At 48.1% G+C, this 10,847-nt stretch overlaps 1 long non-coding RNA gene across 2 annotated transcripts in view; it reads left to right on the top strand.

Annotated features, from left to right (window-relative positions):
* Positions 1 to 3,819: 3,819 nt before the first annotated feature.
* The window catches only part of LOC105854747, a 102,198-nt gene continuing 95,170 nt past the window's right edge, over positions 3,820 to 10,847 (top strand). For both annotated transcript variants that reach the window (XR_001146271.1, XR_001146272.1), the window contains exons 1-2: positions 3,820 to 3,987; positions 7,987 to 8,045. This is a non-coding gene — a long non-coding RNA (uncharacterized LOC105854747). The remainder of the gene's footprint in view (positions 3,988 to 7,986; positions 8,046 to 10,847) is intronic.

The raw sequence follows: 10,847 nt of genomic DNA, 5'->3' as shown, positions 1-10,847 counted from the left end.
GCAGGGACCACACCGAGGCCGGGCGCCTGGAGGCGCTCTCCGCGCGCGTGCCTCTGGGTGCCAGTTCCTCTTTACTACTCCTGCTTTGTCCGGGCCTGGCTGGGGATACCGGCGGGCGGGGGTACCGAAGGGGCTTCCCTACTGGTCAAACGGTGACTTGCCGGGGAAGACCAGAAGGACAGAGACTGGTGAGAGCGCCTTAGGGCTTCGAGGGAACTGCACCCGCAGCCGAGTTCCAGAGGCCGGCGAGGGCCGGTACCTCCACGTGGGTGGACCCCGAGTTGGGGGCAGCGGTGGGATCGCCGGCGGCCGTCACGTGCGCTCCCACACGTTTGCACACCAACGCCGGCACGCGGATCCAGGCTTCCACCCGTTGGTACTGGGGTCCGCGCCGGGAGCGCGCTGGAAGAGAAGGCCGCGGGGTGCGCCGCTTGGGGGTGGAGGTGCGGTGGGGTGGGATCGCACGCGACTAGGGTGTGGCCGCGAGGTGGAGGGGGCGGGGAGGCACCGGAGGGCTGTGATCGCGCTGCCGCAGCAGCCCGCAGTCGGCGCCTGGCGCAGAGGAGGTGGCGGGGGGCGGCGAAGCGCCCGCCAGTCGCCAGTCGCACTGCAGTCCCTGCCGGCGTTAACCTGTCCTCGGTGTGAAAGGAAAAGAAAAAAGGCCGTTTAAAGGGGCCAAAGTCTCTCTGGCTCCAGCCGGAGCGGAAGGGTTTGACTGCGGGTCCTGGGAGTTGCAGGGCGCCAGGTGCCATACTGCGGGAAGTGACCGCGAGCGCAGCGGCCGCGTCTCCACCGAGGTCCTGGAGCTCCGGAGGGCGCGGCCCAGATGGGAAAATTCTCTAAACTGGGCATGTCCCAAAGTGACCCTAACGCCTAGTGTTAACCCCTCCTACACACACACCTCCACATTGCTACCAGTCTTTTAAGCGTTCAGTACTATTGTTGCGTCCTTCCCCCACCCCCCAACACGATCAGCTTCACTGAATGTTAAAAAAAAAAAAAACCAGCATAAATTCTTCACTCCGTTAACCTTTCGGTCCCTAAATACCCACGAGGCAGCGTCTCACAGCCCCTTCCACGCGGCTACCCCAAGCCCGCAGAGTTGCTTGCGGGCTCAGCTTTTGCTCGGCAAGCCCCGGACAGAGCCACCGGAGGACGCTGAAGGCAAATGCCCTGGTATCAGCCAGGCGCCGCCGACCCGACTGGGCCCATCTCCCACAGCGAGCGAGCGAGGAGGCCCTGCGGGACCGGTGGTCGTCCCGCTCCCGGGCATCGCGCTGTCAGGGCGTGACCCGGTCAACAGTGAACTCGAATCCCGAGAACCTGCCGGCCCGATACCTGTCTCCTGTACCCCAGCGGGCTCTGGGCAGCCACCTGGACTGCACAGTCCCCAACCCCGTCCCTAAAGCAGAGGTAGGGGTGCCTTTCCCGGTTACCTGTCTCAAGTCAGTAGCCACCGGGAGGGGTCTTCCTCGCTCTGCTTGCCCAAGGGCAGAGTCCAGGAAGGTCCGAGGTCCTGTGCCACGTGTCTCCCCACCCCACCCCCAACATGCGGGGCGACCCCCGTGTATGTGAGTGTGTACGCGCGCGCGCGAGCATTTCACCGCACCGAGTAATTCCCAGACGTGCAAGACAAAGCATTTCAAGCAAACATGGTCCAGACTTAAAGTAACAAAACAAAACTAGAAACTGCCTCTCCTCCAGGCACTGCACCAGCGCCCTAGCCGACCGCGGCCGCTGGAGCGCCCACAAACCGGAGAAGGGTTGTTAACTCTTAACGCCCTCCAGACCCGCTCGGAAGTGACCTCCTCTGGCGGAGCGTCAACAAGTGACCCTAGCCGGCTCACAGCCGCGCTGTCCCCAGGGCTTGCTGGAGTAGCTGGCTGGGTGTGCGTGGAGGGGGGATGGGAGGGGTGCGAGACTACCTATTTTTAACTGCGAAAATTCTTTCTGCCTGTGCCCTTCGTGCTGGGATTCTCTTGTCACAATGAACCCCCAATTAAAGTGGCAATATCAACACCTGGAAATGGACAGTTTACCCCTCTTCCTAGTAAAGAGGTTTTTGGTGTTTTGTTTTGTTTTTTTAACAGAGCACACATCTTGGCGGATTTATACTTTATTGATGAGATTCCCTAAACTTTGTTTGGAAGATGGGGGTGGTGACTGGCCTTGTACTGAACACTTCTCCCATCGTCCAATTTACAGTGCTTAGATTCTCACCTTCCTCCAAGGTTCCCCATCTTGTAAGGGATGACGCCCCCCTTGTAAGGGAAACTACTGTCATTTGTCTCGTGTTCCCAGAAACCCTCGTCAGCCTGTCAAGATCCCCAGCTAGCGCGGATACGCCCATCCCGGCGGAGAGGCCCTGAAGGGTGAACGGTGCGCTGCCCGGCTGTCCCCACCTACAGCCCCCCCACCTCCCCAGGGACAGGGACCTCCATCTTCCTCCGTGTGGTACGCTGACCTCAGCTGAGCGCCGTGGCAGCCTCAGCTGGAAACCGCGTCCCAAACCGAGTACAAACTCCTTTGGACAAAAGTTTGAAACAATCAAGTGTAGCGACAGACTTCTCCTTGCAATCTGGTTGTAACAAACAATCATAGAAATGTAACCACACAAGTGGAGAGCAGACGCCCAGATTCTCGGTCCCCACGTGTTGCTAGCGTTGGCGCAGACGCGTCCGCCGGCACCGTGGCGAACGTGACACCGCATTTTCTCCGAATTCCTGCCTTCTAGGGGGGTGCAGCGGGAGACAGGGCCCTAGAAAGGTGGGGGAAGAGGCTGCGGAATTCACTCGCTTGGGGGGGAGCAGTGATGCTTTACAAAGGTGCGCACCTCCGGAGGGTTCCTGCACTACCCCATTCTTACACACTAGAAGAGGAACGTTCATTACGGAAGATTAATAACCCGGTTTCCCACGACCGTGCCGCGCGTCCCTGCCGGCACGACTAGCGCAGTTGTTTTCATTTGACCTTTATTACTAGCGACGGGCTCCCAAAGGCTTAGAAATGGGTTCGCACCCTGATGACCGCCCTCTCCCCCTCCCCCGGGCTTGTTTAGGGAAGACCCAAGACCCGCAGCTCCTGGACTCCTCCTCCCCCACCCGAGAGGACCGGCCTTGATCCCTCCGTGACCTGACACCCGGGGGTTGGGGTCGTTAGACCTCCTTGGGTGTGGTCGGGGTCCCCCGGGCCTCGGAGCTGGGCGGTGTCTGCAACGTCTCGTCGGTGGATTCTCTCTAGCACAGCGTGCCGGCGTGCCGAGAGAAAACAAACAAAACACACTTCTAAGTGCCACTGGCATCTGTGGAATGGCGGTGGTCTATAGAGTGGCCGGGCCTGGAGGTGTTGGGGGAGGGTCCTGCGGCTAAAGGGAGGGTCCTGCGGCTAAGGGGAGGGCGTGAGCGCGACGGAGGCCAGCCGGCTGCGGGGGAGCCATTCCTTCTCCGGGTTCAGCCGGCGGGAGCACCCGGTGAGACAGCTTTAGGGGCTGGTAGGCTCTCCTGCACCCCACGTGCTCCCCCGCCTTCCCTGTGTCCCCCGGCTTTTCCAGCAGGAAGATGGGGTGCCCAGCGGGGTGGGGCGCGCGGGGCCGCGGGGCCCGGCCGTCACGTGCCCCCTCCCCCGCACTGCAGCGGGAGTTCCAATCAGAGCGCGCCAGGGGGCTCCTCCTGGGCCGGAACCACCCGGCTCCGCGGCGGAGGGTGGGCCGCCGTCACCTGACCGCCCGCCCCCGCCCCCCGCGAGTAAGGGGCGGTGGTAGCGTCTGCTCGGTTACAAATGGCCCCTCCCGCCCGGCTCGCCCGCTCGCTCGGGCTCGGCGCGGACCCTCCCGGGCGCGCTCCTCCTCCGGCGTCCTGCCGCCCAGCCCAGAGCCGGCCCGCGGTCCTCGTCACCCTGGAGGGCGCTCCGGCGCCCAGCGTGGAGGCTCGCGGGCGGAATTCGAGACGAAAGGTTGGCCCCTGGGGCGCGCGGCTCTCCTACCGGCAGGTGAGTGTGCATTGCGGGCGTGGGATGCTGCGGGACTGCGCGGGGCCGTGCGGGGCCGTGCGGGGCCGTGCAGATTAAGTTTGCAGAGCCATTTTTCTCACCATCTCGGTGGCTTTTTCCTGTTCCTGCGGGTTGGGGGCTCCCGCGAAAGCCTGGTTTTGGGGGAAGGGCTTCGGGAAATTCTTGTATTGAGATACTTGACAAAGGTTGAAAAGACATCAGGTGGGAGCGTGTAGCTGCAGCTGATGGAGATTGCACAGGTGCATTGGAGTGTGCCTGCGTGTGTGGCTCCTGGGTGAGAAGGGTGAACCTGAGATGGGGTGACGCCTCTGCGGTGGGTCATTCCGTCCCCCAAAGCCACTTAGATGCCGGGGAGAGGCATTGCACTGTTCAGAGGTGGTCACCAAATGTTACCGCAGCAAACGGGTAACACCCTTCCCTCCTCCCCACCATTTCTGATATGAGCCTGTCATATCACCTGCAGGAGAGCAAGTGGCTCACTAAAAGTGTGTGAGTTCTTTAGGAACCCAGAAGAAATTTCTTTAATTTCTTGGCAAAAATTAGTATTAAAAGTGCTGAATCATGCAAAAAAAAAAAAAGACATGGAAAATAATTCGGGTTTTGGTAAAGTTTTAGAAAGCTAATATCTGCGGTTTGGGGGTGAATGCTTAAATTTAAGGTGTAGGTGTGGGTATTTAAAATTATATTTTGACACTGTGCTCTTGGCTTTATGGCTGTTGGTTGTTTTTTCTTTCTTGAGGGAGAGTTGTAGCCATTTATTATCCCTTACCAACATCTCCTCCACTCTCCCCCCAAAAAATATCCAAGACATTCTTGTGTGTGTGTGTGTGTGTGTGGTGTGTCCATAGTTGTAAAAGGAGTGAAGAAATAGTCCTAGGAAATAGAAAATATCCTCCTTCGAGTGCAATGATGGCCAGTTTGATTTGTCATATGCCACTGAAGGAAATGTCAAGCTGATAACATGCAGACTAGAGAAAAAGAAACAGGAGTGGCCCATCAAAGAAGAAATAAACCTTAATCCAACTGCTGTCAATATAAGAGCCAGAGGATTAGTGCTCACTGGAACCTGAATCTTTGGTGGAGATGGAGGGGTGCAGTTTTTGATGCAAGTTCTGAGATTAGAAACCAAGTAGCATGGAAATAATTTTTTTTTTTTAAAGATCAGTCAGGATTAGTAAAATGGGTGTGTCCAGAGACAGCTCCTGCTCATTTATGCTGGGCTGCACTGTCTGAAATGCCCAGTGGCCTGCTGACTCATAAGGGAGCCAGCATGGCTTAGCAGGGTTGGATTTTACCTGAGGTGCTAAGAACTATACCCGCTCTTAAAATAAAAAGGAAGCAGAAAAAAAGCTTCAACAGAGACATGAGGACCAGGGAAGCTAGTCTCCTCTCTCTCTTCAGGAAGGGTTTCCCCACTGATTCCTTGACTTGCACCTTCATTTCAATACCTATCATCTGCGTTTGTGCACAGCACGTTTGGCTTGACACAAAGATTTCAATCTAAATCTTAACATTAGAAGTAGTGGCACTCCTAACATGAGGATTTCAAAGGTGTCTGTGAAGGACACTGAAAAACTGCAATACCAACGATTCATTGAGTTTTCTTTACAGCACGGACTCTTAACATTGCATGGGAGACCCGAGAGCCCCACCCTGTTTCTGAGTATCTGCATGAAAGGCCAGAAAAGGAATTCCAACAGTTGCAGTGGTGCAGAGAGAGGCAAATTCTAGAATTGGGTTTTGTGTTTATTTAAATAATAACTAAAAATTTGAGTATAAGTTTTACCCGATAAGTAGATCTTGAAAAGCATAGTGTTCCTGTTTTCACCCATCAGCTTGATAAAATATCCATTTAACTTTGAGAGGTTAATCTTGATAGAATGGGAATATGAAGTGAGAACTGCTTCCACATTTTAACATCCTGAGGCTAGATGACATGATCGGAAGGACAAATACCAAAGCACATAGCAAAGCCTAAGAGAATGGTTCTTGCTCGGGTGTTCTTAAAAGTATGGCTTTTTCCTTTTTTAAAGAAAGGACTCATTTCTAGGCAATAAACCTCTTTGAGGAATAGATAAGCGCTTGGCATCTCAGAACAGAGATTCATAAACAGAGCAGAGAACAGATGAATAAGCTTGGTTCTTCCATCAGAACCCAGTCATGTCACGTCAGATTAGAGGAAAGTCATTTCTGCAACCAGATTTTAAAGCTTATTGCAGATCTACAGAAAAGGAAATGTTTTAAGCAGTTCAGCAGAAAGAGACCTTCATAAATTTACAAAAATTCTTAAATTTATAAGGACGCACTAAAAAATCATAACTCGTCATCATCACGGCCATGTTACCCGCCTGTCTACTGCAGACAATGGGTCTGGCCCCTGGGAAGAGCGAGACCCAGTGAGAGAGACCTTTTTCTTTTCTTCTTTAAAAAACAAGATTTTCAAAAGGATGCCCATTTACTGTTACCATTCACTTTTAAGACAAACACATCATTTAAAGGAGAGAAGATGATACTTTCCCTTGATGACTAGCATGTATTAATGCATTTCTAAATCTGGAGGTGGCCAGTGGGCAGTAAGTAGCTCAACGGTCATTCCATGTTCAGTGAGGCCCCAGGTGCAAATTGCTTGTTCTCGTTGGAACTAAAGCAAATTCAAAACTGCTGAAACCACTTCTGCTGTTTTCCTTCTCTCTTATTTTCCTTTAAATTCACAAGCCATACCTACAAATCCTAGCACCTGGAAGGTGTTGAAATATCACCAGGAACATGCAATCAGGTAAATTGCCTGCAGTTGCTGGTCATTCTAAACTCAAAGGAGATTTCAGCTTTGGCTTCAAGAAGCAACGTGTAGATTGTTCTGGCGCTTTGCTCATACACAAGCAGCCTGATTTCAAAGAGGGTCTTCCCTTAAGATCTACACGGATTATTTTGTCGAAGTTAGCCCTGCCTACTTGCACAGTTAATTGCAATGTAAGAAGTTTCCAGAACAGTACCCTTTTGAGTTCCAACAGTAAATATGTACATAGCATTGTTTGAAGAACATTCCAGAAAACTCACCTTCCAGCACAGTGAATGCGGTAGCTGAATAAATACCTGGGTTACTTGCACTTGCCAACAAACCTCATTTTTCTCTTAACCACAGGAGATGGTGTTAGGTACAGTGGGAATTTGTAGGACACTAGAGTCTTGCAAGATGGAAAGGGCATCTGATTGATGTCTGTCTGCTTTTAGGGTTGACCTCCAAGAATCTACTATTTTCCACTTGAGGATATCAGCTTACATATGTTTTTCAAAGAAATTGGTGAAAATACACGTTATTCATTCACTTATTACAGACAGTTGTAGGGTCAGTAATGTTAATAATATCATTAGCTCTAAGTAGTTGAAAATTAATATATGCACATAATTTGGGATGAATGAGTATTGGATTGGGGTGGTTTGGAATTGCCTTTAAAAAAACATTGGAAACTTGTTCTTTTAAAATTATATGACATTAAATACTTGGACATACATCACTACACACTTAAAGAATGCACTTTGATGTATACACTTTTGCCTCCTACATAGAGCACATTCAATTCTACAAGAACTAGAATTGCTATTTAGGGTTATGCAGTTATTGATTTGGGGGAGAGAACTGGGGCACAGGGGAGGGTTTTTGTTTCTGTCATATGGATGGTGAATTCTGTACTATGCTTGGAATACCTTAGCAGTTAGGACCTCCAAGAAGAGACAATCACAAAAGTAATGGTTTATATTGTAAAATATCTTCTGCAATCAATGTTTCTGCTTTTCAATTGCCTGTTTTAAAAGTGTTCATGCTCTAGGTTTTAAAACTAAAAATACTAGAACCAGCTTTTGTCCAGTTGTAGTTGAGGATGCATCTCCTTTGGTCAAATTTCTATAAATCTTCTTGGCTACTCATGGAATTTGGGAGCTCTCCAGAGTGCTAACGATGTAAACATCTTGGTGTTGCAGGTTTTCCTTTGCTACTGTGGATGGTGACTGCACTCTTCTGCCTGGGAGTGGTTCAAACTGTAAGTGCAGTGAACCAAATAATCAAATATTGATAATTCTGGACTCTTTGCAGAACTATTCTCATTTTCATTCTTGCTATCTGAAATTCTAGTTTCACAAAAAAAGACTCTGGAAGGAGGTGCTAGCCCCTTGGGTCCGAGGGGAAAGATGCTTAACTTAAAGCAGTGTTGTTCATTGCCCCATGCAATGTAATTCTATGCAGCCGCCGTCACAGCTGTCAGCTGGCATTCTTCTCTGCCTGTCCCTACACATTATTTTTCGTGGTTGTACAATTGACACTTCCCCAGATGTCCCACCTTTCTGGGTAGCCCTGCTTATTCTAATCTTCTGTGTCAGGCAGATACATTCCAATATGTAAACCATCCCTGTCTTAGGAGCAGAGTTCTTTTGTGCTCGATGAAACCCTTTGTCCAATACTGAGTGAGCTTTCCTACCATGTATATTAAATGAAACATTTGTTTGGCTCTGCTGATGAATATCATGTGCAATTTGGTTATAAAATGCAAAGTGTTAAAGTATGCAGGAGGCCATCACTGATTCATGCAAAGATGTTGGGAACCTGGGGATTTTCTATCTTTCCCAAGCTTGGGTCTGCCTGCTTCTGGACATCACACACTTCCAAGTATGGTTCTTCATGGGAGGAATTAGTCTCAGAAAGGAAGCCCTTCCTGCTTTGTTAGAAACCTCAACCTGTAGTTTAAGATGGTTTTGAAAAATTGTTAGACATTTAATGCATTGCATTAGTGGTCAGCTTCTAGAAAGCTAGGAAAAATATCTTCCCTGCCTCTTTCCCCTGGTTTCTCTGCCCCCCTTTTCAGCCCCCGCTTCCAACATGGATTTCCATTTAATTCAGTTCACTAAATATCTCTCCATTTTTGTTCCTTTGCACAGTGTATTGCTAGAGCTGCTAATAGACTTTCAACACAAATAGTATATTGATCACTTGAAATCTTGTTTGAGCTTGACTGAATATACATAATGGGGTGTCAATCGGGGTGGGGGGAATCTCATAATAAATGGCAGGCAACTTATATTCATGAGAAAAAATGTCTTGGGCAGCACACAAAATATCATGTTTACTGTAGCATGACAGACTGATTTGGCTGTCTCCATCACATTCTTCGGGTGGATATTTAATAGCAAAGGCAAGGTTAGAATACCAAGATCCTGGAGTCTTTCTTTCTTTGTTTATATGGAGAAGCATTTCTGCACGCTCTAGAGTATAAACATCTTCTAGAACCACAGCCAGCAAGAAAGATCTTTTCTACCTGAAGAATTTAGAAATTGCAAACAAATCTGTTTAAGTTGGTGTGTATTTAAAATCAGCTACTGATTTATGCAGTCCATATTTTTTAACTTTTTACCATGTGTGTATCAGTGCATACACTCGCTGTATGCAAATATTATTTTCAATGTGTATATGAGAGAGCACAGTATATTTAGAGAAAAGCCTGCTTTGCATAAATTATTTTTAAGAACAACCGAACAGAGGAGTAGCCATGCGTTCGGAAAGCTGAATCTTTTTTTCCCCTTTCAAAATTTCCCATTGAATGATAAGTAATGGAATCTCAATTTTAAAGTTGTAGGTGTAATTCCTTAAAATCTACATCCCTGAAAGAGCAGTGATTATGATGGTAGTATTTCTGAGAAAGAAACATTCTTGGGTGTTTTCTAAAAGTGAGTTGCTGCTTGTTGTCTGGGTAGAAAATGACCACAGAGGGAACATAGGGTGTTGTAGTAGCTGAAATCCTGCTTTACCCCTGTGACAGTGTGGGGTGCATTATGTCCTCCCAGACTGCTGGGTGGGGTACAGCCTGGTTACCAGCTTGAGTTCTTTGTCTCCCGTAAGTGAATGAAGCCAATGGTCTCTTTGCTAAGCAGGTTTTCATTTGCTTTTTTTATAAATTTAAATCATCGCCTTGGCAAATGTCTCTTCCAGTTCCTGTAGAATATGCAAGATTTTAAGTATATTATGGCATAATTTTTCATTTTTTTTAAGTCTCAGGTCATGTCTGGCAGGAGAAACCTACTGGCAGAGTGTGTAAAACAGAGGACAGCGAGGCTGTTAAAATCTATGAGGTGTAACATCAGGCTCTGGGGAGGTCTGTTATTTTTCCATAGGGTTTCCAGAACTTTTGCCTGTTTTCATCTACTTCATTAAAAGGCTACTATTTGGGGGTGGTTGTTTTTAAGGTTTCTGATGTTCAGTCAGAAAGAATATAGTTTGCTGACAAAATGGAATGACCTGAGAACTCGCCAGTTGCAGAGGTTCAACAGTATATGATTACGGTTATGTATTTTAGCAGTAACTTTTACCAGTAAATATCTATGTCTGTATAGTTCCTTTCTACGTGTATAGTTTTTGTAATATTTAGAAACTACTTGTAGTTTGAAGCTATTTTTATACAAATCAAATTTGTCACATAAGTTTGGGGAATCATACTTTAGAACTTAGCAAAAGTTAGATTCTGAGAACTTCAGACTCAGGAATTAGATATTTGAATAAACTTTATTACTGCTAATCTACAAGAAATACATTTTTACAAATATTAGAAGTGGAGACCTGTCAGGTATCAGTAAAAGGAAAAAAATAAATCCTGGGACAAAGAAAATTGGAAAGCAAAATTCAACCCCCCAATCTAAAATTTGAGTCTGTTGTATTTACAGGCCTTGTTGTTTTCAAACACTTTACTAATTTATTTTAATATATTGAAAATTAGTAAGCACTAAATAGAAATTATACGAACTATTTTCTATGAAAAGATATTAAGGATTATGTTTTGGCTATATAATACCAGTTT

The sequence above is a fragment of the Condylura cristata genome, unplaced genomic scaffold (genome assembly GCF_000260355.1).
Source record: "Condylura cristata isolate star-nosed mole 26May11 unplaced genomic scaffold, ConCri1.0 scaffold00004, whole genome shotgun sequence".
Taxonomy (NCBI): Eukaryota; Metazoa; Chordata; class Mammalia; order Eulipotyphla; family Talpidae; genus Condylura; species Condylura cristata.
The sequence above is the reverse complement of the archived record's forward strand: the minus strand, read 5'-3'. Positions and strand labels throughout refer to the sequence as shown.